The sequence below is a fragment of the Thermobia domestica genome, chromosome 12 (assembly GCF_964235325.1).
Source record: "Thermobia domestica chromosome 12, izTheDome1.hap1.1, whole genome shotgun sequence".
Taxonomy (NCBI): domain Eukaryota; kingdom Metazoa; phylum Arthropoda; class Insecta; order Zygentoma; family Lepismatidae; genus Thermobia; species Thermobia domestica.
The window spans coordinates 197,711,854-197,736,242 of record NC_137465.1 but is presented as its reverse complement, the minus strand read 5'-3'; the positions used below and the strand labels follow the sequence as shown (position 1 = coordinate 197,736,242).

Below are 24,389 nucleotides of genomic sequence, written 5' to 3'. Positions count from 1 at the left end.
CAGTGGTGATGCAATAGCTATTTCATTGCGAGTCTACGATTTGTTTTACACTATGAAGGTTAATGGGCTCCAGGGAATTACTCCGTTGTCCATAGCACCTAAGTGTTTGTGCATGAACATATCTTTGTGATGTTTATCAAATGGACTGGGTTTGATTTAGATGTTCCGATGACAAGTTCATGTCCGTTCCTGGTTAGATCAATGCTAGTGCTAAGTGTGTAAGAAAACACTTTACGAGTCTCACATTTCAGGAACATCATCGATCATAACTTTTCATTTCTAATCTTCTTATTGTTATTATTTAATCATGAAAACCCTAATCAAAGTAATTCAGACCGCGATTGCATTACATTGTTGGGAAATTAAAAAATAAATACCTTCGAATTTAATGATAAATGTATAGAAATGTTTATTGGGAGCATTTCTTAAGCACATTGTTATTACTATTACTATATCGTCTCAAGCAACTTTTTCCATCACTTTTTCTATGTTAAAGAGTTTCGGAATTTTGGGCAGTGAGGTTTTAGGCGGCGAGGTTTTGATCCGCGAGGTTCTAGCCGCGAGGTTTTGTACCCAAACCGTAATAAAAATTAGAGCTCCAGTGAATATATGTATAATGCCTAAATGAATTGAATTAGAGGGAGCTTATATTGCGTTTTATAGAATACTTAAATATTTATAAGCTAAGTAAATTAATATGTCTTTAGAGCACTGTTCCAATAGTTATAATCTAAAATTTATTCTTGTTCAATCTAATGAATTTTCATGTAGAAATTATTTTGCACTCGGAAGAGATGAACAGTTTTAGTGTTACTAACGTTACACTCCTGTAATTGTAAATGTAAGTTCATTTAAAGAAATTTGGCGTAAAAACATAAATAATTCTCTACTTCACTCCGTAAACTACATAAATATATTCAAAAATGGACGACTTTTCTTATTTTCGAATTTTTACTATTTCATATACTATAATTTTCTTTGTATTTTCATTTTGTTATATTTCAGACAAACTAGATCCTATAAATTCAGCCAGCCACCCAGAGAAAGGATTAAAGTGCAACTGCCTACGAAGTTGTATTGAACAAAGCTTAGACTTTCGGTACAATTCCTTGTAAGTTTCATATTATATTTAGTTACTGCTTTCTCAAATTGTCTCACACTGTCAAAATATTTGTGTAATCGACATTTTTTGTTTCAACACTGATCGTCGTTTCCTTGTATATTGGATTGGAACTGAATTTCGATATTGCTACTTCAAAGAAAAGCTAAATTACAATATTGATAAACTCATTTCAAACCTATTTGGAAAATAATATGTAGACTATACTTACTTAATACTGATGGAGACTGTACCAGTTAATAAAAACGAAATATTACTAACTACATCTGTACTATAATATTACGGAAACAAATTATATTTGAGGCACTGAACTTTTTGAAGGTGACATATTAGTTAATAAATTAATACTACTCTGCTAAAAATCTAAATGATGAATTTATATCTTACGCGTCCGATATCCCGAGAGTTAGAACATTAATCAAATGTATCTTTTTGTTAAAGTGGAAATTTTGTTATAAATCACGGTACTTTATTAATTCATTTAATTTTACACTTGTAATATACTTAGTTATTGGCTTATACTTTACCCTTACGTTCTTAAGCCTTGTGTCCAAGCATGTTTTCTACCCTTTCTCTTGGGATCTCAGGAAAGAAGAAAAATGACAACAGTGTCACTCTTTGTCGATTTAGATTGGCCCACGCTTGTCAAGATGACATCACTTAATCACTCATTTAAATAGAATATATAGAATATATATAAAGGTGAAAGTTCCCAAGAAAAGTTCCAGCATTTACTTCCGATCCACTTTCTACTAGTTGAAAATAATGATAAGTTCTAATTTTTTTCTTTGTACAACACCGACTTGGCTAATGTGTTTAGAATACAACCAAGGACGCCCATCAGGGGGTCAAGGTGTGGCGCTCGCCCCCCTAGAGGAAATTGTACTTCAGAATATCGAAAATCCAATAGAATTTTTACATTAGTTACAGCAAAATTGGAAACTATTTTTGAAACGTTGCTTATACTTGCTCCCCCTTGGAAACCCAACATGGGCGCCCTTGAATACAACACTGTCTTAAGACATATTTTATGAACACTAAGATACGAATATATATATATATATATATATATATATATATATATATATATATATAAACGACTTTGTTAATTTCCAAGCTGTTGGCTAAACTATTCTTAAGCGGGCTCCAAGTATATGTCATTTCAAGTTTCCTTGCATGTGACGCAGATAATTATAGATTAATCAATCAGATTAAACCAAGAATTTAAAAAATATATTATTTTTACATTACTATACGAAAGTTTTATTTGCCAATCTGTGCTGCTCTGGATAAGTAATAGATTGATTTAACGTAAAGAGGAAACTTGATATTTTTATCACATATCATAAATATAATATTACTTAGATAATATAGTATTACATATGTATGTGCAAAAATTTATACGACAGTCAAAATATACTTTTACAGAGAAGGAGATATTGCAATTGGAGAGCGCAGCTTTATATCTGTGCAATATGTCTTAAGCAAGACCAGGCGTCGGTTGAAAGTTGTGCGAGGGATCTTGGATATTGCAGGTAACTATATTTGTGTGCAATAGTAACTACAATTTCTTTGCAAGAACAATAATATGACCGAACAATAGTATAGCAAAACATTGAATAATAATAATAATAGTAATAATAATAATAATAATAATAATAATAATAATAATAATAATAATAATAATAATAATAATAATAATAATAATAATAATAATAATATACTGTGTTGAGATATTCCTGTTTGAAAACATAACTATAATGATTTCTCACATTTAACAGTGTATTTTCATCTATTAACAAAGTTTGAAAAGTATGAAGTAAGAGAGTGGAAGGGATGTTACTACATTTTGAATGAGTGTTTAATTATTTTAATTTCAGAATATTGAAATGATTTTCTTATAGTGTTTTCGAATTAAGTTACAAAACTTTAGTTAAAAATAGGTAAGCATATCGTATGTACTCAATAAACGGAAATCGGAAATAATATTTTATGTTGCTCTAATTTTTTATTTATGTCTGTTTCAATTGGCAGTCAGTGTTGGTGGAGTTTTTGGACTATTCCTTGGAGCCAGTGTGATTAGTGCAATCGAAATTGTGTACTTCATATGTGTAAGACCATGTTTCATTTTACTACGTTCGAGATGGAAGAGAAGAAACTTAAACACGATACATGTGATGCAAGAGTGATACTCTGTTGTGAATAATGTGTCAGACACATCAAATGAAGTATAGCGCACTATTTGTAGATCTGAAAATGAAGATGATAATATTTAGTTTCGTACAAATTAAATTTTAATTTCCTATTCTACATTCTAAAGGCGGTGACTTGAAATACGATTTGTGACACCAGGAGTAATCACTTACACCGCAGATACTGTATATCTAATACCATACTAACAATCTAAGCGGCGGAGACTATTGTATTATCCCAGCTGACATGTAACAAATTATGAAGTATAAACATTCTCACGTAACAAGGAGATATATTGAAAAGAAAATCCAGAAAAAATCAACAAACTAGTGATATTATTTCAATTTGAAATGTAAAGATTAAATACATGAAAAAAGTGTGTTGCTGTAATTGTAATATATAATTCTGTATTTCATACGAGGGCTAAAGTATTCGAGAGAGCAGTTGGATGAAGTAGTAAGTGACTACTTCAAAAATTAGAATTTTGCTTCCATCTCTCTCCGAACTCATCCTTTTAATCTCTTGTATATCACTGGTGATATTTTGGTAACATTCTTCTAGTAATATTCGGAAATGCATTTGAAGATGAAATGGAATTCATCAGTGACAAAATAGAATGTTAAACGTGCGTTTTCCAGTTTTTCAACTATTGTTTAGATTAACAAAAAAGATAAAATTCATTTAAAAAGTTGCTTTTTCAATAATTTTTGTTATTAATTGAAGTTAACAAATTGGCTCATTCTTTTAAGCAAGCATTGGTAACTAAAATGTGTATAAAATTGATTAAAATGGATTGAGTTTACTCAAAGTAATTTTTAGCAGTGTATTTATCCACGTAGACCATATACAAGAAATAATATAAGTATAGCAAGTTCATTACATTTGTTATTTAACATATTCAGAACATTATAGAGTCACGTTTTGAACTTATGAAATTAATATTCATAATTCGTAATACAGTCCGATACAAAAAAGTAGCATCATTCAGAGGAAGCGCAAGGGTTTCATTATATTTACTGTTTAAATAAGCCATTTCGTGACATACTGGTATTTACTTGATGTTCCCAACAACCTTTAAGTTTGGGGAATATCAGAGCAGTACTTTGTGTTACTGTAGTTGAGTTCCTCTCTGTTTGATGTCTCTGTACTCAATATAAGTGTGATTGATACTTAAAATGCTTGTTTTGTTTGCTTGTCTGGAGCGATGTAAAGTGCAAACTTTAATGAAAATTATGTATAATTCAATGTTTGTTTTGTTTGAGTTCTAAATGGAAGTGTTTCAAGTACATTATAAGACGTTGAAGATCCTCATCATTCCGTAAAAACTCGAAATATGATAAAAGTGTGACACAAGCCTTTGAAAAAAAAAGAGGGGGCATTCTGACACTGCGAAGTGAGGGCTGCTCGCCAAAATTCTAAGTATGCATCATACTATTTTTGGTAGAATAATACAAAACAAGGAGAGAATGGTATGTCTTCTAAATGAGAACGGTGTGAAAACGAATGAGAACGAAAACAGCTACAAGATTGGATCGAGAAGTTTTTCGCTTGGCTATATCAGACAGAGCTTCCAGGGATATGAAATTCAGCGGCTGTTTACTCTAATACAGGTTATAACATAAGCTGGATGACTGTTGTCAGACGATTTAATGAAAAAGAGTTACATAAGAAAACTAAGAAAGAACCCAGTTTTAACTTATGAACATGTAAACACTGGAAGAGAGTTCGTGCGTAGACACGGTACATGAAGTGATGAATACTGGTGGCACTTTTTTTTTTTTTTTTTTTTTTTTTGAGAGGAGAAGTTTATGATTGTTGGAAACAACAGTGGAATGAAATTTTGGATGGGAAAAGGAGAAAATGTGAAGCCAAAGAACGTTTTCAAAAGAAGGAAATTTAACGAAAGTGTCATGTTGTGTGGACGCTTTACTTAATGGACTGAGATCAATTAAAATCTGGAATAACAAGTTAATGCGACATATTACATTGACATTCTACACCGTATGTTACTACTTATCAGGTCGTAATTTGAGTTGATTTATTTTCAGTGACTAAAATGTGCCGTGTCACAGAGCACGGAGTGTAGCAAATTGTTTCAAAGTATGAATTTCCAAAGGTTATGGTCCAAAGGTATGTGTCACAAGAAGAACATGGGAAGATATATCAGTCTAGGAGATAAATCATTGAGGAACGGGTTCGAATCTGGCATCTCGAACTGGATATTACATTAAATGAAACACTTGTGAACATGATATCCCATTGGTTTGCAGCATTATGAGCTGCTCGTGGCAGTATAACAAAACACTGAAGTGTCATAAAGATTGTGGTGTAATAAATTTTCTTTTTTCATTTACTTTTAATAATTTACCTACCGTTTAGCGATAAACTTTGCACAAAGTGTGTGATAATAGAAGAATATACATTAATAGAATTAACAATATAACAGTTTCTTCAAAATGGTGCTATTTTTTGTGACACACTGTAAGTTGTCAAAAAAGGAGCAAATAAAATTAAAGACAGAGAGTTATATCATAAATAAAAGAGATTAACATAAATTCTATTAAATATATGAGTTAAAACATTGTTAATATTTAAGATCAAATAATATTGAAACTGTATTTTAAAGAGAGTTTGACTTACCAAAACATATATATACACTTTGTTTTTCGTTGTGCCCATCAGTACGGAAGACAAAAAAATCAAGATCTACTTGATAGAGCGCCTTTAATTTTGGTGAGGATGTAGAAATTTAAAGTTAGTAATCGATTCCTTGATGGAAGTATTATTCGAACTGGAAGTGACACTTTCATTTTTTAATGTTGATTGCTATACAGTAAGAAAGGAAACACATATGGCAAGAAGAAATTTTGTTCTTAGCAATTTAGCATCCCAAGAATATATCTAGTCTCCACTTTAACCCCTTTACTAAAACCGGAAGCAGTAGAAATCTACTACCACTTGCGGTTTCAGTAACTCAGAAAATATTACGCCTGCAAGAATCAAACTCACTCACGTGTTGTACAACTACTTGCTTCTTTTGGTAGGTGTAAATCATAATGTTATATCGCACGTTTAGATTAGGTGTTACGATTTTAAAAATGTTCTGTATTCTTATTAACTTGTAATGTGTGATAATTGTAAACTGTATATTTAAGAAAGGTTTCCTAAACAGTAATTAATAGTATATACCTAACCAAGTTTCTTTAGATACCGAGATTTATTGGTTTACCAGTGAACTGATATTTTAAGAGTTACAGCAGTTTTATTGTGAGGATACATGTATTTATTGATGGTTCTAACTCGAACGAATTTATAAATTGGTTGAAAACTATGTTCTCTTTCGGAATGAAGTGTATATGAGACAGATCTTGCTGTTGAACACGGTAACATATACAAAAGAACGGACGCACGCCTACTAGTTACCATAAAAGACAAATAAACTAAGATGCTCCTCATGTAAGGTTTACATATATGTTTATCTAACTCGTGCATCAAACTATATCTTTATCGTGTGCATCAAAAATACATGTTATGTAAATAGGTAAAAGTTTACAAAGTTTTAACTATTTGTGGTTGAGTTGCAGTAAATACATTTGCTTAATATTTCTGCAATTTTCAATGTAATGCTACGGTATTTACGAGTTGTTTAATAAATATGTGTTCGATTTTTTATTATCTTTATTTCACAATACGTGTATGTTGATTAATGTGTAGTATGACAAATTTTTACTCCTTTCGCTGATTGTTTTGCATGTACATGGTGTATTGATGATATTTGTAGTAAAAGTGTATAATCATATGATTAAGAAATTATGTAAACAGAACAATTTGTAGACATTGTTCTCAAACATTTGCTGAAAGCATATTTGTTCATGAGTTACTCGTGTATATACTGATGTGTGCTGTTTATTAGTCGTAAGTTATTTAGTGGTTATGAGAAGTGGTAAATAATGTTAATGGAATATTACTTGTATCTAGAAACAATATTGAGGTTTGTATTACAATTTTCAAAAATAAACTAAGACACACCCAAAAATGCAGTATCTGTTCGAACTACAAGCTAAAGTTCTACAATATTATTAATTTTTTTACGAAAAAAATATACAAAATGAGGCATAAACTCGTGCATAGTTTTCGTGAAATTGTAGGAAAACCAAATAATTTGTAACCTAAAATTTGATGCTGTAGAAGGACCATGCCAGTTATTGAAATTAAAGTGAAATTGAAATGTATCTTCAATTATGTCTTCATAAGGACAGTAAATAGATGATACTACATTAAATAGTTAATATATATTATAAAATTGAAAAAATGAAATGAAAGTTTTATGTCCCACGTTATGCCGGCTAGACTAAAGAAGGCGGTGATGATGAGAAATGAGTGAAATGGTGGAATGAACAAAGTGGAAGGAAACGGGAGAAAGATAAGAAAACCCACGCACGCGGTGTTTGTCCACCACAAAGTTCACTTGGCGCGTGCTGGGATCGAACCAGTAATCGAAGAGCTAAGGAAGGTTTTATTTACCCTTGATACCCAAAAACACCATAGTGTTTTTCTGAAAGCCTACCACCTACACAATCAAAATATGGAAGTCTTACTAAAAATCAGTGGTAGAGACATGAAATATGGCGTCATCAATATGTCCACTGTCACAATTCACAGCACAGTCTTTAAATGAGAGTAACTTTCCAATCAACGAAGATAGAAACTTCGTTTTTGTGCCAAATTAATGGTAATGGATGTGCTAAGTATTACAAGTCATTGCTGTTTACATATATTGCATCCATTTTTAAATATAAAGCATATTTTGCTTAGAATTTAATTTCTTTTGCGTCACTGTATTCCTTTCATGGAAAATATCTATGAAACCGCTAGAGATAGTGGAAAACAGCTCGAAATAAACGAGATGAAGCAGAATATGACCTTTCCAATGGTACCAAATCATTATTTCATCATAAAAAGTGACTGAGACATTCAGTTTTACGATGGTCATAGTGTAGTTCTCTACCTTCAATAATATACAAAGCAAACCGCTGTATTTGGTTCCATTTCAGAAATAATTGTAATTACTGAATAGCGTTTGATTTTTCTTTAAGGAAAATTATCACCAAAATAGTGTAAACAGTCTTATAATTGAGGATATTGGGGTTTATAATGATTATTGTTATCACACGTTTGTTACCACAAGGATCTGGAAAGAATAAGAAGAAAAACTGCCACTCGATCCGTTGGTTTGGCTTGGGACCAAACAGAAGAGATTCCTCATACGTTGCAAGTCAAGAACATTTCAACACCAATCTAGAGTCATAGAACCATATCGAAAGAAAAACAAACTTGTAAACACTCTTTGCCCTTCTACTGTAAAGTGTCCTATTAGCAGTGCTTGGGAAGAAAGTTTGAAAAAAGATTTTGTATGGATCATTTCCGCTGAGTGGTGTAAAAGCACACCAATGAGGATAGGTTGGAACTCAAAAACAACCGTGGATTTGTTATCAGTTCAAAAAATTGAATACATGGAAAACATTAGTTTACCACCCACCAGAACAGATTTTGTTTTTGAAACACTAAAAAAAATATTGCAGCAACTTGCTTCTGAATACATGCAATCATTTGCGCTTATTCACTATGATCTAGCGATAGCAAAACTGGCTCTTTTAATACAAAACAGGATAGTCCTTGTTTCGATGACATCTTCATTTGCTTTGGTTCGTTCCACATTGAATTAGCGTTCTTTGGTATTTTCGACTATTTTCTTGGATCTGTAATAGAATATATTTTGATTGTAAGTGGAGTTCTGGACTCTGGCTCACTCCAAAGGTTCATGAAGGGAAAGCATTACAACCGATGAAAATGTCTATTACTATCCTTGCAACGAAGTCACTTCAGAAAGTTCTTACAAACAAGTGATGAAAGCATGCTTTTGAATTTAGAAGAGATAAAAGAACAAGTAATAATTTGTAACCAAAATTTGATAGAGGATACCTTAAAAACAATTTTGAGTGATCACGATGTAACACAATTGTATGATGAATACAAAGCTTTCACAGACAAGACAAGAAAAGGTTTGCACGGTAAAACTGCACAATTATTTCAAAAATACGTAGATTCCGCGGAAATTTACATTTTTTTCTATAGATCATACAGAACCCGTAATGTTGACATGTATATGCAAGGCATAGAAAAAATGTGCCCGATTTTCTTTATGTGTAATAGGCCAAATTACACTCGTTGGATGAAACTATACCTTCTGAAGCTTCTTAATATGAAAGAGATATGCCCAGGCGTCAGAATAACTCTGTCTGAAGAAGGACTATCCATTAAAGTATCCATGCAGTCGAGGACTATCCGCTACATGTTCTTTTTCCCGCGTTCCAATAGAAATGGCGCTAGAACAAACCGTGAACAAGGATGCTGCGTCAAGGTTTGGTGGTATCACAGCATTCGCTAATTCAGATTCTGCCAAAGCAAGATGGATGAAAAGAAGATCCAGCAGGAGCAAAATTGTGACTCATTTATTGGAACTAAGTGGATTAACACATGCAGAAGACATGAAGGCGGAACCTCATATCTCTAGAATCAACAGAGATAACAATGATGTTACAGAAATCATGAATACTATGGTTAAAGTTTTAAATTCTTTCTACAGCATTGAACTGAATACTTTACACTTATCCACTGGCGAAGTTATTGCGGATGACATGACAGATCAGCTGATACAAGGTTATGAAAAAGGTGAAACGTTTGAAAATATGTATGCTAAGAATCCTAAAAGTGTAGAGAAGCCGGTAACAAGAAACATAGTTGTGGCCCCGCCTAGCGTAGTTGTTAACGCTCTCGCCTTCTCTGCGAGTGGTCCCGGGTACAATTCCCGGTAGAATCATTCGGTCGAAAAAAGTGTAAAAAGCTTTTCCAGACCAGCAACCCTGAATAAGGTTTTCCTGAGTTTTCCTCATTCACACCAGGCAAATCGGGGTGGTACCTAACTTATAGGTCCCAGGCCGCTTGCTACCTTCCCTTTCCCCGGATTGTGTGCTCGCCAAGGGACATCATCCCTCAAATCGTGAAGGGCTAAATGGCTTTAGATGTCGAAAGTCCATAAATCTAAACCTAAATCCTAAAGAAACATAGTTTAAAAATGTGCAAACATTTTAGCCCAAAAAACAAATACAACTCAACGTTGGAAACCGTGAAATGCTCGCTAGATCTTTTCGGGAGGTTACTTTATCTCGCAGCAGTCGAGAAAAGAGACATTGAAAAAGTGATCGAGTATCCACTTACCCCAGTTCCCCTATCTTTGGGTCAAATATGAGGTTATATGAACAAATCAAAACTGACAAGACCAAACTAATGCATAAAATAGAGAAATATCAGAAAATCAATCAACGAAAATCCCCATCAAGTGCATGCTGCCATATATGATGCAATGTTTGTTTTTCATTTTTGAAATTTTATAACACTTACGGTGAACTTACAAATAAAATACTAGAAATAATTTGCCATACATCCGCAAATGAGGTTCATCTAATTTGTGATGTTCACAAGACGTCAAGCATAAAGAATCCTGAACATGACCATTGATATGGAACAGTGTTCTGTGGTGACACAGTAGTACCAGCAGTAGGACCAGAACAGAAGACTACAAAGAAGTCACATGAGTTCTTGAGAAGCAGTTCATTTAAGACATCTCTCCTTGCCTTCATCTGTAGTGCATTCTTGGTGAAAAAGTACGAGTATTGTATGTAAGCACCGAAAGCACATATTATCAGTACAGCAATCAAAATAATGTTATGAATTGCAAACAGGTTCTTGAACTGAAATGTAACCACGAAGAAGCAGATACACGTATAGTTTGGCACACTCAATACATAATCCAAAATCCAAACAGCCACATCGTCGTTCGAGCTAATGACACGGATATATTTATTTTGCTGGTTTATCATCAAAGGCACTTCCAGAATTACAAAGTGTGGATGGATACAGGATTAGCCTCCAATAATACTAGGCGGTTAATTCACGTTACTGATATTGCGGAAAAACTAGGTGATGATTTAGCTCTAGCATTACCCGGATTTCATGCAATCAGTGGATAAAACTTTACAGCAGCATTCGCTAGGCAAGGAAATGTTAAGCTGTTCAAGATAATGTTGAACACTGTAATATACAAGAATTTTTTTTTTTTGCAAGTTTGGGAGAATCAGTACATTTCGAAAATAGCCTGTTTCCTAACGCCGAGCAATACGTGTGTTCCCTAAACGGACATACTCTTTGCACATAAGTCACAGAAGCAAGGTACAACCTATTCAAAACCAAATGTGCTCCTAAACAGGCACACCAACCTTTGAAGAGGATACAAAGTATTGATTGCACTCCTCTTCCTCCATCTAGAGCTGCTATTCGTGAAAAGTTAAAAAGAAGTAATGCTGTTGCATTAATATGGAAGAAAGCTAATCAACAAAATCCTTACAAAAATTTTGATCCTTTACAATACGGATGGTATTTGCATAATGGGAAGTACAAGATTCAGTGGATTGAAGGACCTGTGTGCCCAGAAAAGCTAGAAATTAAAAATGATGAACGTTCAGAAAATGAAGAAGATGAATACAGTGATGACAGTGATGACAGCCATAACTGAAATAAAGAGAAGACTGTTATTCTTCTTCATCTCCAACGATTTCAATCATTATCGAGAGCACTTATTAATAATATTAACAGTCCATAGTGTAAGATACGTATTTAAATACAGTGCTGTGTTATTATTATAAGTAGTAGTAGCATTATTGATCAACTATTAATCCATAGATTTAAAATGTGTAGATGAGTTGAGTTTGAGTTTAACATCCCGTTCAGCAGCAAGGCTACATGAGACTGGGAAATACTGATTAACGTGGAATCCGAACCACATTAGTACCCGCCGGGAATCAAACCCGGGTCTCCCACACCAAAGGCGAGTATGCTAACCGCTTAGCCACGAAGGAGCTCAAAAGGTGTATATGTTACTCGAATAATTCATTTCTATGAATTATCATAATTTAGTATTTACAATTATTTCTGAAATGGAACCAAATACAGTGGTTTGCTGTGTATATTATTGAAGGTCGACAACTACACTATGACCAATGTATAACTGAATATCTCAGTCACTTTTTATTATAAAATAATGATTTGGTACAATTGGAAAGGTCAGATTCTGCTTCATTTCCTTTATTTCGAACTGTTTTCCACTATCTCTAGCGGTTTCATAGATATTTTTCATGAAAGGAATACAGTGAAGCAAAAGAAATTAAACTCTAAGCAAATTATGCTTCATATTTAAAAATGGATGCAATATATGTAAACAGCAATTACTTGTAATATTTAACACATCTATTACCATTAATTTGGCATAAGAACGAAGTTTTTAGCTTCATTGGTTGGAAAGTTACCCTCATTTAAAGACTGCGCTGTGAATTGTGACAGTGTCCATATTGATGACGTCATATTTCATGCCCCCACCACTAATTTTTAGTAAGACTTCCATATCTTGATTGTGTAGGTGGTAGACTTTCAGAAAAACACTATGGCGCTTTTGGGTTTTCTAAGGTAAATAAATCGGTCATAGCTATTGGACTACAGGGACCCCAAGAACTAGAGGTAAACGCTCTACCACTGAGCCACCGTGGCCCGATTATAAAATTGAGTTGTGACTCATAATCTCTTGAACCAATCTCTTGAACCGATCAAATTTTCAACATAGATCAGGTTCGGACCTAGGACGTTTTTATCATTTTACTTTGATGGTGCAACTTGAGGAGGGGGAGGGGATATATATATATATATATATATATATATATATATATATATATATATATATATATATATATATATATATATATATATGTGTGTGTGTGTGTGTGTGTGTGTGTGTGTGTGTGTGTATGTGTGTGTGTGTGTGTGTGTGTGTGTGTGTGTGTGTGTGTGTGTGTGTGTGTGTGTGTGTGTGTCTTTGTGATTTCATCACTCTTGAACCACCCAACCAACTTCAATCAAATTTTCAACATAGATGAAGTTCGGACCTGAGATGTTTTTTGTCATATCACTTTGACGGTGCAACTGAGAGTAGTAGGAGGGGAGAGACATTTAAAAATAATAGTAACTGACCGATACTAGTGTCAAATCTATAGTTTTCGGGGTCTCTGAGAAGTACAGTAACACTTCCGATGCTGTTTAAATCCAAATTCAGCTCCGTAGTTTGCAGCAGGGAAGGGAGATATATAAACTCCCTGGCCAAATGACTTGTCTAATATGTTAATACTTACAAGGGACATCACTCAATTGTCCGGCTCCGATTTCAATGAAATTTTTGTTGCTGATAGAGGACATGTATTCATTACTTGTGATGACAGAAATTTTTGCCATCGTGCATGTTTTCTATTTTTTAATAATTTTTAAAGGTTGTGATGTGGTTAATAGAGATTACTGCAGAAGTCCCTTACTACCCTTTGTAAACGGAGTATTAATGAAAGAACAACCATGTAGATACGTATAGGGCCTAGGAGAAGTCGTATGGTACGTATGACCTTGACGGCAGCCATCTTGAAATCCGCCATTTTGAATTAAGGTCAAGTTTTTTAAATGGGAATAGGGTAATGTGATACATAATTTCGGGCTAGAATTTAATCAGGAAGACAATGGTGAAATTAGTTTTAAGATGCGATCATTTGGTGAAAAGTTACAGGCATTTTAATTGTTTATACTTACTATGTGCGTAAGTCCCTTACCTCCGCTTCTAACCCGCGTATTAATGATAATAAGTGGATAAAGGTTTCGGTAATACATATTATGCCTAGAGGGAAGTGGTACAATAAGGGTATCATTGACGGCAGCCATCTTGAAATCCGCCATTTTGAATTAAAGTGAAGTTTTGAAAACTGAAAACCATAGCATGTGGCACCAAATTTTAATAGTAAATTTTCCCCAAAAGCCAATGGTATGCTTATTTTTGTTCTATAGTTAACCAGTATGAATTTATGACTCTTCTAATGTGCACGAAACATCCATTATTCGATCTTTCAAACTGGCAACACTCCTAATTTTCACCGCATGTTTTAAGATTCCAACTGGCACTTTGCAATTGTTTCCATGGCTCATGTTTTCTAAATTTATTACATTTTTTAAGAGTTGCGATTTATCAGTTCATGAATAGTGTTGGGATAAACATCCAGCAATCTTTCTGAATTTTGAAGACTTGCCATGTAATTATTAATTTCATAGGTAATGTAATTATTTATTTCCTATACCTGCAATTCAAAAACTCGTTTACTGACATGAATCATTGCAGAACGAAAGAACTCCAACTTTGCATTAAGGTAATACCGGAGACGTAGCTTGTAATGGATAGTAGATGAGACGAGAAATAAGTTGAAAATTCACTTCAAAAAAGGAAACGAAATATGATTGTTGTGTAAATCAATGGTCCTTTGTTTTGTTTTATATTTATTTGTTTATTGTATATTTATTTATTTATTTTCTATGGCAATATTTTAGCTAGTCAGACAAAAAAGTCATTCGTTTTCTAGTGATTGTTGTCAATGGTTCATGTTTGTAAGATTTATAATCAGTATTAATCGAGAACTCGATTAAGTTACACCTCTTTATAAACAAGTTACCTGTTTTCATATTAATGTTCATGGTACAAACAGTGTGTTGGGAACAGTCATATTATGTCCCTTTGATATTTTCTATCATTCCTGCTGTTCCTTTAAAGTTGTAAAGTTGTATTTATTTAAAAAAAAAAAATACTGTTTGTCGTTTGCGCAACATGTAGGCTACATTTCATGATAATTGTGAGTTCGTGTTACACCTATTTCTTATAATTTCATTTGTATTTCTTTACATCACATAGGTCCATAGGTTCCTCATGTACTCTGGGTTAAAATAAATAATTACACTGCCTAGGAAATTAATAATTACATGGCAAGTCTTCAAAATTCAGAAAGATTGCTGGATGCTTATCCCAAGACTATTCATGAACTGACAAATCGCAACTCTTTAAAAAAAAAATGTAATAAATTTAGAAAACATGAGCCATGGAAACAATTGCAAAGTGCCAGTTGGAATCTTAAAAATGCGGTGAAAATTAGGAGTGTTGCCAGTTTGAAAGATCGAATAATGGATGTTTCGTGCACATTAGAAGAGTCATAAATTCATACTGGTTAATTATAGAACAAAAATAAGCATACCATTGGCTTTTGGGGAAAATTTACTATTAAAATTTGGTGCCACATGCTATGGTTTTCAGTTTTCAAAACTTCACTTTAATTCAAAATGGCGGATTTCAAGATGGCTGCCGTCAATGATACCCTTATTGTACCACTTCCCTCTAGGCATAATATGTATTACCGAAACCTTTATCCACTTATTATCATTAATACGCGGGTTAGAAGCGGAGGTAAGGGACTTACGCACATAGTAAGTATAAACAATTAAAATGCCTGTAACTTTTCACCAAATGATCGCATCTTAAAACTAATTTCACCATTGTCTTTCTGATTAAATTCTAGCCCGAAATTATGTATCACATTACCCTATTCCCATTTAAAAAACTTGACCTTAATTCAAAATGGCGGATTTCAAGATGGCTGCCGTCAAGGTCATACGTACCATACGACTTCTCCTAGGCCCTATACGTATCTACATGGTTGTTTTTTCATTAATACTCCGTTTACAAAGGGTAGTAAAGGACTTCTGCAGTAATCTCTATTAACCACATCACAACCTTTAAAAATTATTAAAAAATAGAAAACATGCACGATGGCAAAAATGTCTGTCATCACAAGTAATGAATACATGTCCTCTATCAGCAACAAAAATTTCATTGAAATCGGAGCCGGACAATTGGGTGATGTCCCTTGTTAGTACTTCCACCCTTAGCATGGAATACAGCTTTCACACGTCGTGGAAGTGATTTAATGAGTAGTGATGGGTAAATTCCCGGGAAGATATTTTTCGGAAATATTCCCTGGGAATATTCCCGGAAAGATTCCCAAAAATGACAGTGTATTTCCAAGACACTGACTTATCTTTATAATTTTGCACGTAACACTGCCACACCCGACCTTTCTTCCTACCTATTTCTCTAAATTTCATACGTTAATTCACATGTAAGAGATGTGCGAGTACTTCTATAGAAATTCGACTCGGAAACAGGAGACACCGACGTCTATTACGAACGGTGGTTCAGGGTGTATTAATAGTATTTCATTTCTATTTCTACATAATTTCTACATTACTTTACAAAATGGTTCCTTTTCATCATTTGTAAATTAGTACTTTGCTACCTTTCAGTGCAAATGGGAATGGAACTTAAAAGAACATATTATTAGTTCTATCAAGTACAGAGAAATGTTTACGATAGTTTTCGTCTAGTGTCGATTCTCATCTCCAAAGTGAGACGAGAATTTGAATTAGCCTTGTCCCCTCTCGAATGTTAAAATGTTCATTCTCCTCTCGATTTTGTTTGTTTTGTTTTAGGAACGAGATGCGAAATTCCTTTTCTCGTGGGCAACACTAAACCAAAGCGAAATATTCTTTCCAAATGTCACGTTTCTGCTTGTAATGGTATGAAATAAGCGATACTAAGCTCCTAACTTTTAATTTTCTGCTAGATAATAATAATTATTATTAGTTCATTATTATTACTCCTAAAGATTTGATAGTTCAAGTGTTGAAACTTCAAAGTATTCAAATATCTGAATATAATAAAACGTTCCATCGCCGATCAATCGCCACCAAAAATTCAAAAGTAAGAAAATAAATAGAGCCCCTTCAGGGATACGATCTGCGAATTTTCAGATTCATGGTCGAGTGCCTTGACCATTGAGCCACGATTACTACGCGGTAATTGACTCATCTTTAGTTTCTTTACGAGTATGATATACTCGCCGTATTTGTTTCGAAATAAAGGAGACGTTTATTTTGTTTATAAAGCATCTGTAATGTTGATAATTTATGCATATAATGATATAACGCCCTCCGAGTCCTCAATTACATATTCCTGTGTTTTGCCAATCAATTTGACTATTAACTAGCTACTGTTCTGAGCGAACAGAAAAGGCTCTTTATTTAGATAAGCCAGCATAAGTAACGCTGTAGATAAACGAGTTCCGCTGGAATCGTCGAGCGAAGCACATCGTGGAGTAGTGTGACTGTGTTAGGTCTAGTTGTTTCACTCCTGCGAACTTGTGTGCTCTTACCGTTACTAGTGCTTATTGTGTTTGGCCTGTTAGTGCCTAGCAGTGTGTGAGTTTAGTGTTTCTTGCAGTTACCTGTATCTGAGTAGTGATGGCTTACAAAAGGGACAGGCATTCTAAATTTCTTTTTAATAAAAAAAAAAAAAAAATCCGAAATTCACGCCCGACTTCTAGTCAAGTTTATCTGTGGTTAAATGAGACTTTTCCGAGCATTTTTGACAATATTTGTGCCCTTCAGTTACACGAAAAGTCTTGTATTATTTGTCTGAAGTTTAAGAATGTACAGACGTATGACCAGTTTGCTTCTACTACCTCTGATTCGGTACTCTTTCATCATGCCGATGGAAATTTTAGCACTGTAAGGGTTTTACCAGCGAAAATTCCAATAAAGCAGATTAGAATATATGACTTCCCTTTGGCCATTACATTTCTCTTGAAGAACATTTTAGTGCTTATGGCAAGGTGCACCCTATGTCACGAGAGGAAGTAGTGGAGGTGTTTACTACTCGGTTTTTCTATTGGTGTAGTATGCAAAAATATTGTCGGATCATGGTGGAACTTATTTGTAAGCCCAAACTCCGTAGTTTTTTTCAATGGCGCGGTCGAATCGTGCATGAAGACGATCGTTAGATGCACGAACTTTTTATAATGCTCTTTGTGAACTTTGGGCGGCACCTGCTTCGCAGAAACAGATTTACACGCATTCATCCCTGCAAGCTTATTTTTCTGAGGAATTTTGCCATTGTTTCCCAGAGGAAACTGCTTCTATATATCACGTTGACTGACTTCTATGAACAAGGCGTTCGACTTTCATCCATTTTCTTGTTTTAAGTGACGGGACGACTACCACCGATGTTTTCCAGATTTTAAATGAATTTAACGCTGTTATACTTGCGAGTGCAAAGCTTATGGATTATACTTATGGACTGGAATTATTGTCCACACTACCCCACCAACTCATGGATCAAGAAGGTCACCCGTTAATGAGTCCCATCACCGAAAATGAAATTTTCAATGTTCTCAAGAAAGCTGCAGTGCCCCTATATAATTTATTAATTATATAATGTTAACAAAAATCATGTTGACCATCTCAATTTATATGTGAAAGCGACGTTGTCACATCTCACGAGGAAGGTCCATAAACCGTGAGAGTTGAATTTTGATGAAAATTAGTGACAAGATTCAGTTCGAGATGCTAAGTAGCGTAGTAATAGTCACTCGATGCGCAAATGTTTCGTTGAGATGCTACACCGACGCCATCTTGAAATCCAATAGGCAAGGTCTAAGAATATCCTTTTGGCTTAAAAATGAAAAAGCTTTTGGTAGATCTGACTTCAACATTGTAAACCGGGATAGGGCATCTATATGTGGGAGTACTTCCAGTGCATGATCGCCATCTTGAAACGCGCCATATTGAATCGCGGTCAAATATGATAAATGGCAAAGGGGTCATGTGGGGTATCAAATAGCATTGGAATTTACTCCTGAATCCATTTCCGCAACCAATGTTTACATATCTGTTTTCAGTTCAGAGTTAAGAGCTCTCTCACCTACAGGAACATATAAAAACTGTGCGAGTTAGATTTGTGTTATGAAACATGGTCGTGCGAGCAGTTGTAGGGTTTTAACTAATGCAGTAGTAGTCACTTGATTCACAAGAGCCACTATACCATTAAGATCTTGAGCCTAGTGAGAGAAATCATTAATTAAATTGAAATGCCTGTAGTGAAAAATGGAATAGCAGCACTGTAATAAATTATACATATTTCAAAGTGCGATGGAATAGACTGGTGGTCGATGAAACACATGTTTAATAGTACTGAAGAGCAGAGAATACCAAAGGGATTGTTCAGATATATATTAGAAAATCCACTATAATCAGTAGGTCCAGGTCTCCTTTAGCGTAGTGGGCATAAGTGTGGGACGTTGAACTGAATCAAACCAAAAATCTATTTTAGGCAATTTTACATGATCCATTATATTGTGTGTCCTTCTCCAATCTTGAAACCTTACGCAAAGACCCTCATTGTTGCAGAATATTGCGTTCCTTTCCAATACTCATATTTGACAACCTATAATTTACCGTGCATATTACGAAGTTATACTTTAATGCATTTATTGTCAGTTTATCTAAAAGTAATCGATTTATCGCTGACGCATTGAACAATGAAGGGGATTTAAATTATCAGTTGACAGCCTATTCTTAGAATATACACCTGGAAACTTAGAATTCACTTTTTCTTGTGTCTGTTCTGCTATTAGTGATAAGAGAATGCATACACGCCTCCTAAGAAGAGTGGCAAGAAAGATTGTTACAAGATTCAATATCAAGTTGCAATCCATAAAAAGAGCCTCTTCTTGCTTTCTCTTTCAATATTAAATAATTAAATATCTGCATCTTTCCTCTTTTAACGATAAAACACTAGCTTATAATAAGGGCAAGACTAGTTTTCATATCAAAACTGTGATAAATAACTAATTGTAGCAGGTGTTTCGAGGATTTATTTATTATTTAAATCACGTACTTGACAACTCAAAAAATTCATTTTGGGATTTGCTTATTCATGTGCTTTAACACTCGTAGTGATATATATGGCTCTTTTTTGTGTTTGAAGTACTCTATGGGAATGTGGTGAATTTCCCCAATATTGTACTAGGGCTGTTCCTAATTCCGGAATTCCGGAATTTTTCGGAACGGAAATTCCAATTCCGGAATCGGAACACAGTTTCAAGACGTTCCGGAATTCCGGAATTTCGAAACATTCCGGAACTTCGGAACATTCCGGAATTTCGAAACATTCCGAAACTTCGGAACATTCCGGAATTTCGAAACATTCCGGAACTTCTTATTGAAAAGATAATTTTTGCTGTTACCCCGAACTGAGAGGTGTGCGCAAAGCTTAGCTTTGAAACTGGATATTGATTCCGCTGTGCTGAAGGAAGGAGTTTTGGTCCACGGCAACTGGTTTGTTTCATTCTCTAGATCCATTCACCGTGAACGATTGCGCATAAGATTTGGAACTTTGTCTGGTTATCCATAAAATCTCAATTATAAGTGATTCAGTGTAAGTTCCGTGATTTTGTTGCAGAAATCGGAACATAGAAATTCGAGCTAGTTCTTCCCTTTAGTTTGGTTTATCTTCCAAGAAACACCTTTTTATAAACCACTTTGTATATTCTTTTTAAATGAATATCGACTGTACCTTTTCCATTTATACGAGGCAACCCTAGCAAGAAATTGAACTGCATATCTTTTGATGTATGGCCATTGTTAAGTATAAGCACCTGAAGGAGGGCCAGAGAATCATTTAAAAGAAAATACGATTTTCAGTAATTAAAGGGATAGGATAGTCTGAAATATTTGAAAAAATTTTGACCAGTATTTCCGGTGGCCCCACACCCTGCTTACTGGGAGGGAAGTAGAAATTATTTGTCAATAATCTAAAGAGGAACATGATTCCCAACCCACCGACATCCGTGCTTTGTTGCTAGATTTTTTTCTTGATAGTTGGTTGATGGCTTGGCATTTTAATTTGAGATAATCTGCAATAGTGCACAGAATATTATTTTGCTAAGTCAGGTGTTTCCGTTTTGTGAACAAATAGATCATTTCGTTGACTAAAGCTTAATATGCATATGTAACATGACGTGAACACTAGAGTATAGTTTTCGTGGCATTTCAGTATGCCATAGCATAGCATACGCAATGAAGCAGCGTCATTTTGGAAATAAGACGCTTTTGTATTAAACAATCTGAAATAATACTCTACAAGGGATAAAAGCGAATTTACATGACGTACCCAAAGCACCGAATTTATCTCGTCAAAATCAAAGCTTGGCTTGTGAGCTTGTTTTTAATGTTTGGTAGGTCTATGTGAATCGGTACTTTCCCGAATTGTAGACGCTTACAAGCGTATGTGTTCACCACATGAGTATGGAATTGGCAGACCGTTCATATTTCGCTCTTACGAAATAATTAATTTGTATCAAAAACTATTCGTACTTCGCGTAAATTGATCTTTATAAAAATTGATGTCTTACTTTCCTTGAGTAGAAAAGTTGGCGAAAACTTTCTTTCTCCTGATTTCTCAAATAAATCAGATAAAAAAGATCAATGAGATAAAAGAAGTTTGTTAAGCTAAAAGTCCCTAAAGCCCATTTTATGCGATGCAATTTTCTATGCAATCTTGCATGCTAAGAGTCATGCGTTCAAATTATTTCGTGTAATAATAATTAACATTCAACTTTCCATAGTAAATTGCACGTATTTCACCTTGTTCGGAGATAGAACAGTGCAATCTACCATGGAAAGTTGAATTCTAATTTTTATTACAGGAAATAATTTGAATGCATGTCTCCTAATTTTGCATACATAATTGCCTTGTCTAATATCGTCTAAAGTCTACTTTCCCCTAATTTAAAAAAAATCATCTGGGCATTTATATGAAAATTGACATTTAATACATGCTCTTATAATATTTTATCCACATCATTGTTCTCTAACAGTATTAGTTTGTAGCACATAAATTTTGCTTTTTCTTTCAATAGTAATTTACATTTACATTTTTGTTGCATTATTTGATGACGTCTCAGGTAGCATCAGTTATACCATTTCAGGGTTTCAGTTGTCAAAATTTTCACAATTATGTATTACTCATGTGTACTCCTTGTACTTTAGGTTAAAAGTTCATTAATATAATTCCAAATGACATGACTACAAATGTTTCGTGTGCTCTTGTATTGTTTGCTTAATAGTAAAACAAATATTTTGGAATTAAAATGCCAAACATGTAAATTGTTTCCTTGTTGGTACTTCAAAATACAAAATGGCAATGATTGAAAAAAAATGTAAAAGATAAAGATAAAATGCTGTACTTTATTCCAATAATTGTAAATACGAGAATGCATAACTGTTTAAGACATGTTGCTACTATATTCCATAGATACCAAAGTGAAAACGAGAAAGTATTTGCGAGTAAATTTGTGGGATTAAAGCCTTGTAACAATGTTTGAGAACCATTGCCTCAGGACTGTTTCGAACTTTTATATTCAAACTTCGAACTAATATTAATATTACGATTCCAGAATCAACAGTGAGCTTCAAAATTTCAGTCTTGAAAACAGTTCCGAAATTCATACTTTTGAGCATTCCACAATTCCAAACTTTTGGAATGTTACGGAATTTGCGGAACATTCCGGAGTTTCGAAACATTCCGAAATTTCGGAACACCGGAATTGCGAAACATTCCGGAATTTCGAAACGTTCCGGAATTTCGGAACATTCCGGAATTAGATGAATTCCGAATTCCGGAATACGAAATCGAATTCCGAACACCCCTATATTGTACTCCGTACTATTAAAAACTAACAAAGTAGACTTATTAGTTCTCTTGACTTTAGACTATTGTTTAGGGTATTAAGACATAGCACGCAGAATTTAGAGAGTTTTCCTACAGGCAACATGGGTGTGCAGTGAGTTGTATGGTGTCTGTCTCCGAATGACAAACGGTAGTAGTACAGCAATTTTGGTGCAGGCAGGAGTGTGACGTTCGCTTCGAACGCATTTGTTGGACCAGTGAAACATTCGTTCCGTGCATAAAATGCGAACAATTAATCCAATAAACGTAGTCAACATTTTAAATCAAGTAGTGGTGGAAAAATATAGTGTCGTGAGTGAGAATGGGGTAGAAGATAAGACATTCGCAGGTACATTGCTTGCAATGATAGCAATCAAATATGATGGTAACACTTCTCTAACAGTGAGTGACACATTATATGTAGACACTGACACAGAGAGTGAACGTGAAGATTCGACAAACGAAATGGATTTGGAACAGATAACTAATCCATTAGTTACTGAAAGTGAGCCTTCTACGAGTGAGTATGAGATGTTATCTCCAAGCCGGACAAAATCTGTACGTGTAATAGAAGCTGTCGTTAAAAAATACAAACAAATTCAGGAACACGTTGCATTATTGAAAAAGAATGGGAAACGTAACATTGTTGCAGCTGCAGCGAAGAAATTCAAATGCAATACGGCGTTTGTGTATAAGGCTTTGAAATTCCGTAACAAACCTCCTCGCTCTCATGTCATGTCACTACTAAAATACGAAGTGCTAAAAACATTCAACATTTATCGCACTAAAGGACTTACGGTACATGATTATCATTTAAAAGAGTGGATGTTACTGACAACGAGGAAATTGAACTATCCATTCCGTGCTTCTCGTGGTTTCATTAACAAATTTTAAAAAGAGCACAGGATTCGCTCACGAAGGGTTACTCAATTTGTACCGAAGAACGATGTTGAAAACGAGGTGAATTACTTGATAATGCCCAAAATTTTGTGATTAAAATTAATAAAATAATACATGAGAAACCGTACAACAGTGAATGTATCTTTAATACTGATCAGTCTAGGTTTGAGTACGAAATGACCTCTGGTAGAACTCTGTCAGAAATAGGTGAGAAACATATCACAGCAGTCGTTCAGTCTTTGGCCTCAGTGTCCCACGCATATACCATCCAAATTCACTTTTCTCCAGTACGGCTAGGCACACATATATCTATATATCTATTATCTATATCTATCTATCTATCTATCTATCTATATATATATATATATATATATATATATGTGTGTGTGTGTGTGTGTGTGTGTGTGTCTGTGTTTGAGGAGCCTAAAGGCGTGTTCGGACCCAAAGTGAAACAACAGTTAGCTAGACAGACACATTTCAACATTGTTATTGATGCGAGCAAATCAGGCAAACTCACTCGCGAACACGTCAAACGGTGGCCAAAAGAAGTGTTTATTCCTGATGTGAAAGAGGATTCCCTGCTGTTGCTTG

At 34.4% G+C, this 24,389-nt stretch overlaps 1 long non-coding RNA gene across 1 annotated transcript; it reads left to right on the top strand.

Annotated features, from left to right (window-relative positions):
- The first annotated feature begins 994 nt into the window (after window positions 1-994).
- On the top strand, window positions 995-3,287 carry LOC145665847 (uncharacterized). The gene is made up of 3 exons (XR_014127666.1): window positions 995-1,111; window positions 2,549-2,655; window positions 3,155-3,287. It is a non-coding gene; the product is annotated as an uncharacterized LOC145665847 (long non-coding RNA).
- The last annotated feature ends 21,102 nt before the right edge of the window (window positions 3,288-24,389 follow it).